The following is a 6,103-nucleotide window of genomic DNA, read 5'->3' as shown; positions in this document are numbered from 1 at the left end:
GTTTGCAACTCAGACGAGAGATTTAGGGCAGACAACCTATCCTTAGGAATCAGTCAGTTCCTATCTTGAGCTCCCTTGTGAACAGATGATGATGATGATGATAACTTAAATCACAGCTCGTCTCCGTTTCCTCAACTCAGGACCTCCTCAGGCTCACAAGCCCTGGTTCTTGGGCCTTGTCTGGGAAAGGGGGTAGACTGGATTGGATCTCTGCTCTCAACCCCCTGAAAGTCATCTGGCTGTCCTAGCTTCACCACCACCCTCATTGCCAACATGATGTGGTCTGAAGTTGGGGGCACAGAACCTTCTTGGAGTCCCAGATAGTGTAACTGCATGCCTGTGAGAAGTTCTGTCCCCTGACAGAACCTTCCTCCCCACGGCCCCCCTTCCAGACTGGATTTGTCACCACCCATGTCACCTGACAGAATCAGGTGCAAAATGGCCAAGTTGGTCCATCCAGGCACCAGGGGGCCCTCCTCTGAGCCATCTGGGGAGAGGCGACTGCCACAGCCGTGGGTTCTAAAGGGGAGGCACTTGGCAACACAAGAGCAAAGGATGGCCTCTGACCTGGTCTGGAAGGTGTTGGGGTCAGGAGTCTTTAGGCTGGCAACACACGCTCAGGCCCTGAGGGGGAGGAGAGCTTGCCTCATGAACTGAAGGAAGCCCAGCAGCGGGCTAAGGTTGGGGTGAGGGGGCAGTGGGCTGAGGCGAAAGTGAGGAGGCGGCAGGGCCTCAAAGGTGCTTCATGCTGAGGAAGCTGTGGTAGGTTTTAAGCCGGGGGTGACTGGCCAGTGGGCTGACATGTCACCGGTGTTCCGAGTGCCCCAGTGGTGCCAGGAAGACAGCTCAGATGGACGTCCTGGCCCGGGACTCTAGGCAGGGTCTTCCCTGAGGTGTCTCCCCGTGAGGGGGGGCCACAGAGCTATGCCGCCGGCCTGGCCACCCGGGCCAAAGACCCAGCACGGGGGTCCCTGGTGGCTCGCTGGCCAGCACCGTGCCGGGCTGTGCCCCGCCATGCCTCTTTGCAGGCTCCCAGCGGTTCCTGGAGAGGGCAGCCAGCACCGGTGCCGCACTGCTCTGGGCGGCCTGAGGAGGCTTCGGTGTCCTGGTTAGACAAGAAGCCCATCCGGGAGGAAACAGTCCTGCTTTCTGTCCTAGGTTCTAATTGCTTCTGTTCCGTTTCCTCCACATGAACAGCAACAGCAAACCCTCAACACTAAAAAACACTTCCCGTTGGCATCTTCGAACAATGATGCTGAAATCCTCAAGCTGACACCTGTGAAGCGAGTGCCTCCGGAGGGTTTTTGCCCTTGCCCGCCTCACCTGGTGGTGGCCTTCCTCCTTTACAGAAGCCTGCAGGTGCTGGGGAAGGCGCTGCAGGTGGAGGGGAGCGGGCCGGTCCCGCAGGGTCGGGGGTGGCCTCCTGGGTGGTGTCCCGGCTTTGAGCTGGGGTCTCTGACAGGGGTGGTTGGGGAGGGAGAACGTGGCACACAAAGGGAGCAGAGGTGGAGCCATGGAGTGTAAGGGATTGGAGGTGAGGCAGGGGGCCCGACCAGAGGGAATTTGCACGATGGCCTGCAGGTAACAGGGCAGCCTGGAAGCCGTCAGGAATGTCCGGTGGCTGTGGGGGCTGGACTGTAGACCCGACACTGGAGTTAGAGCTTACAGGGAGAACAAAGTTCTCGGCAGCCTGCAGGAGCACAGAGGAGGTTGCCAAGCCTTTATGTCGTGTTTACTTACCTCTTGAGAGCCCACCTTCATCTCCATCCGGTAGTCACCCTAACCCCCAGCTCGTGTCCACCATCACCTCTGGCCTAGAAGACTGTGGCAGCCTCTTCACTGGGCTTCCCATCTGCATCCCCCCTACCCCTGCCCCAAATCCATTCCATAAGAAACAAAGGGCTTTCAAAACATTGACGTGAGGACCACACCCCTGTGGCTAAGACCCTTCAATGGCACCACGCTGGCTTCAGCATCAAGATCAAGTTTGGTTACTTGAATTGGCATTCAAGACCCTTAGCAATCAGCCCCGTCTCCCACTCTGTGGAGGCTCCTCTCCCTAAAACACACACAAGCTGAGCTGGGCTATTTGTGACCTGTCACTCCCTCTTGGCCTCCCCCACACCCCTGCCCCTGTCCACCACAGAAACGCCACCTTAGCCTTTAAGTAGCAGGTCAAAGCCATCAGGTCTGGGTCACCTTTCCAGCCCTTGCCCTCAATGCCCTGCTCTTGGTGGCTCTTCATCTCATTTCAGCAGCCACTGGGCACCTGCTTTGTGGCAGGTGCTGGGGATGGTGAAATGCCCTGAGCTGGTGACAGCACCCAGGTCAAGGGCAGGCAGAGTACTGAAGCTGGGAGAGCTCCTGGGTCCTTCCACCAGCTGCCATCCCCACCCTTTCACCCACTCCCTGCACCTGCCTCCTCACCTCTCCCACCTGTGCCAGTGACTCACCTGTACACATTCAAACCTGTCCTGGCGACTGGGCCAGTGCCAGGCCAGGTGTGGGAGAGACAGCAACAGTCTAAATGGCTGTCATTGCTCTCCAGCTCTCAGAGGGAAACACACCAAGTCCCCTTAACACAGCCTCTGATTCGTCAAAACAAAGGACCTGAGAATTAGGTGGGCCTTCAGGAAGACACACACGGATACACACACACACACACACACACACACACACACTTTTCCAAAGCTCTACACCCAACATGGGGCTTGGACTCACTACCCCGAGATCAAGAATCGCATGCTCTACCAACTGAGGCAGCCAGGCGCCCCCAGGAAGTTATTCTCAAAACAAGTACATATGTATGACACCATGCTCCAGGCAGGATACTGGGGCAAAGATGGATCCTCTCAAGGAAATCACATAGTGGCAGAGGGAGAAGCAGGCTATGAGAGCAGCCTCTGTTTACCGAGGGTCCTGGGCACCAGGCCCTGTGCTGGGACAACTCCCATATCATCACATTTCACCTCACAGCAACTCAATGGTGTGGGCATCATTAGCATGCCCAATTTAAAGAGAAAGAAGAAAGCTCAGCTAGCAAACACTTTGCTCCAAGTCATAGCCGGACTTACTCCCTGGCACCAGTAGCTGCTTGCTGTCAAGCACGAACAAGGCTGAGGGAGATCCCAGGCATCCTTTAGCAATGGAAGCCAGCGCATGGCTAGAGGACAGTGGCAGCTAGAACAAAGGAAGGAAGGAAGGAAGGAGGCCAAGGCTTGGGGTTGCAGGATGGCAGATGGGGCAGCAAGGAAGAGCCATGGGAGCACAGCGCAAGGTGGAGGGTTGACCTGGTGCGGGCTATTCAGGGCCCAGCCATCCGAAGGTAGGTGGTGGTGGGGTTGATTTACTCACTTCCGAAACTCCCTAGGAGGCACCCAGATAATGTTAGCCGAACTCATGGGGCGGAAAGGCAGAAAAGGTTGCAAAGGAGAAAGGAAAAGTTGCTGGGGTGCGCACCGGAGAGGAATCTGGCTTGCGGGCTCGAGGCAACGGAGGGAGCAAGTCAGGCTCTTTCCACAAGAGGGCGCCCAGCACCAAGACAGTGAAGCTCTCTTGGGGAATGGGGGAGGGGTCGGTGGGTGGTTTGTTGTGGGTTCCCCGCAACCCTCTTGGGAGGGAGGACAGCTGAGGAGAGGATAAACCCAACTCGGGACCCTAAAAACCCAGCAGTAAGAAACCAGCACTGAGAGGCAAGAGGAGTTCAGATCGATGCAATTTGCTCATACTGAGGTCGAATCATCTCAGGCCAATTATTTCCCTTTTCATGCTGAGAAACAAGTCAGTAGGCTCCTTGACTCCACGCTTGGTAAAATTTGAAAGGGCTCTCCACTCGACACGTTCCGGAAGGAACAACTTTTTCCTGTTTTCCATCTCCTTGTCTATGCTTCACCCGCTTTCATATTCATCTACTATGCTGTCCGGTAGTGCAGGGTATTTACTCTGCAGAGTGGTCCTCTCCAGAATTTGATTTTCACATCTGCCTGTTATTTAGTTTCTTAGTTTGTGCTCACTTTTTTCCAGCACCATCTTTAGAGATTTCATAGTTACATTCTGTATCTGGTACTATTATCTGAAGTTCCTGGGGTCTAAATCAATTGTTTACTCTTCTTGCTGACTCTTGCTCATAGTGGCTCATTTCCTCGGATGTTCAGTAATTTTTTTGGACACTTTATAATTGGTTGCTATATTATGACTTATATTTTTGATAGTTTTTTTCTCTAGAGGATTTTCATTTTTGCTTCTGTCAGACACCAGGAGATACCTGCAAGCTTAGAATTATCTTAATTCCTCAGCCCAGGAGTGCTTTGGCCTCAGGAGTATGAAAATCTGAACCTCAGCCCCAGGAGAGAGCAGACATAAGGAGTCTCTAGATTCTCATCCTTCAGACGGGCAGAGAGTTCTGCATAGTTCCCTTTGCAGATTTTTCCCTGCTTGCCTTTTCACTGAGGTCAAAGCCAGAGTGACCTGGGTGGACAGATTGGCCCCAGATCTGCTTCTGCATTTTGTAGAGGCTCAAAGCCCTTCAGAGCCTCACACTGCCCCTAGAGGCAATTAACCTCTCAGACTCCACCTTCTTGAAATTTCTCCTGACCCAAGGCAGTACAGGTTTCCTCTTTTGTGTTCAACTACCTCTGTGGTTTTGGTTTGCTGTACTCTTCTAATTTTTTGTCCTGGCCCTTGGGGATTCCCTAGACTTCCTCATCTGTAACCTCAGCAATGCAGCTAAAAGTCCATTCCTTGCAATTTATCCAGCATCTGGGTTTTTTTTTATGATAATGGCAATTTCTTAGACTATTTCTATAGCCAATAGTTATTTTACTGTACTATCACTGGAGTCCCGAGGGTCTCTTTTTCAGAGCCAAGGCAGGCTGTGGATTGCTGACTTGTCTACCAAATGTGCTTTTGTGCGAGGCTGGCAGTCACAAGGCTGAGATCCTGTTATTGTTCTAGGTGTCGGATTGCAGCGCTGGGCAGCTGCCAAGAGACTGGCAGTTGGCACCATCTGCGTGAAAGATCACGCAGCAAGGCCGCCACCTTGTCTTCTGGGGCCATGGCCACGGCCCAGCCCTTTCCCCTACCCCAAGATCACTCCCTTTGCTTTTTGAGGGCCTGTGAAGCTGCTGGTGTCAACAAGTCTCTTCGGGCAAGGCCGCTTCGAAGTAGGTCTAGGGCAGAGGCCAGAGATGGGTATTCGGGTCACAGGAGGGAGGATGGGGCCAGGGCCCTGGGAAGTGAGGCCTTGGGTCACTAGCCAGGAAACTGGACTGACAGCCTAAGACTCCATACATACAGGTGTGCCTGCACCAATCTGGGTCACGTCACGGCTGGTTAGACCACCTCAGAGCCGTGGAAAGTATTACACACGGCCTGCTTGGGGGCACCACAAGCTGGTGGGCTTTCAGGAAAGCAGTCGGAACGTATTCTCCACGGATGCAAGAAATGGTCAGTTTTAGAATTCCCACTTAGGAAAATTATCCCAAAGAAATAAAGCAGGCAGAGGAAGATGTTCACTTCAGTATGTTGGACAGGGAAACCTTGAAGGCAATCCAATTACCTGACAGGAGGCGAAGAGTCCATGAAAGTATAACCCCAATTAAATCCTACAACCACTGAGCCAGTGAGCATGAAGGAAACCGTGAACTCACGTGATTTAACATCCGTGTAAGAACAGGAATGAATATTCCCAAGTCCTGGTATGTGAAAACTTTCTAAGGAACTACGTGAGAGCTGTTAGAAAAAAGTAGCTCCGAGGCCACTCCCCTATTTTTCACTTTCTGTCCCAAAAGCTCACTCCCCAGTGAAGAACCGGGAGTGTCTGTAAGCTGTCGCTGCCCCCTGCCAGGGGCCCAGAGCCAGCAGCCAGCCTGGCTGGGCCCGGGGCCGGGCCCCTCTGCTGGCCGCCCAGAGGTGTAGCAGCTGGAACCGTCTCCTCAGCAGTACCTCCGGCTTTCACTCCCTGGGGTGCTCTTTAGGCCACCGCGGAACCACTGGGACCCCCGCCCCACAAAAGGGGGGAGCGTCTGTGGAAGCCTGCGGGAAGGATGTCTTCCGGTGGATATACCACCTGCCCTCCCAGTCCCCTTCCAGCCCGAGTCAGAAA

The sequence above is a fragment of the Puma concolor genome, chromosome A3 (assembly GCF_028749965.1).
Source record: "Puma concolor isolate L17-30 chromosome A3, mPumCon1.1.hap2, whole genome shotgun sequence".
NCBI lineage: Eukaryota > Metazoa > Chordata > Mammalia > Carnivora > Felidae > Puma > Puma concolor.
This window is presented reverse-complemented; position numbering follows the sequence as displayed.